This window comes from Myotis davidii, unplaced genomic scaffold (genome assembly GCF_000327345.1).
Source record: "Myotis davidii unplaced genomic scaffold, ASM32734v1 scaffold993, whole genome shotgun sequence".
Taxonomy (NCBI): Eukaryota; Metazoa; Chordata; class Mammalia; order Chiroptera; family Vespertilionidae; genus Myotis; species Myotis davidii.
Window position 1 is genome coordinate 938,550 of NW_006285483.1, and position 394 is coordinate 938,943.

Here is a 394-nt window from a genome sequence, read left to right on the forward strand (position 1 = left end):
GCCCTTCTCGGCTGTCGGTCAACGGCGGGGCCAGCTCTGGGAACCACCTGTCTCACCCTCCCGAAATGAACGAGGCGGCCGTGTGGTAGCCGGGCCTCGCGCGGTCCGCGGAGTTCGTGGTTGTACAGAAATGAACTTTTATTTAAGAAAAATAGAAAAAAGAAAAAAAAATCATAAAAATCAAGTCACCCCCCCCCACTACCACCACTTTCCTCCAGCCTCGGGGACCATTTTCCGTCTGGGGAGACTGGATGGGAAAGGGAAACATGACATAGGATTGAAATCTGCCTGGAGGTAGGACTGGGATCCGCGAGCTGGCTGGCCCGGTGCAGGACTGGGCTTCCTAAGGGAAACACAGGCCTCTCCTCGCCTCCCACCTGGCCCCGACTCCCTG

At 56.9% G+C, this 394-nt stretch overlaps 1 protein-coding gene across 1 annotated transcript in view; it reads left to right on the forward strand.

Annotated features, from left to right (window-relative positions):
* LHX1 (LIM homeobox 1) overlaps nucleotides 1-394 on the forward strand; it is a 9,128-nt gene that overhangs the window by 5,524 nt on the left and 3,210 nt on the right.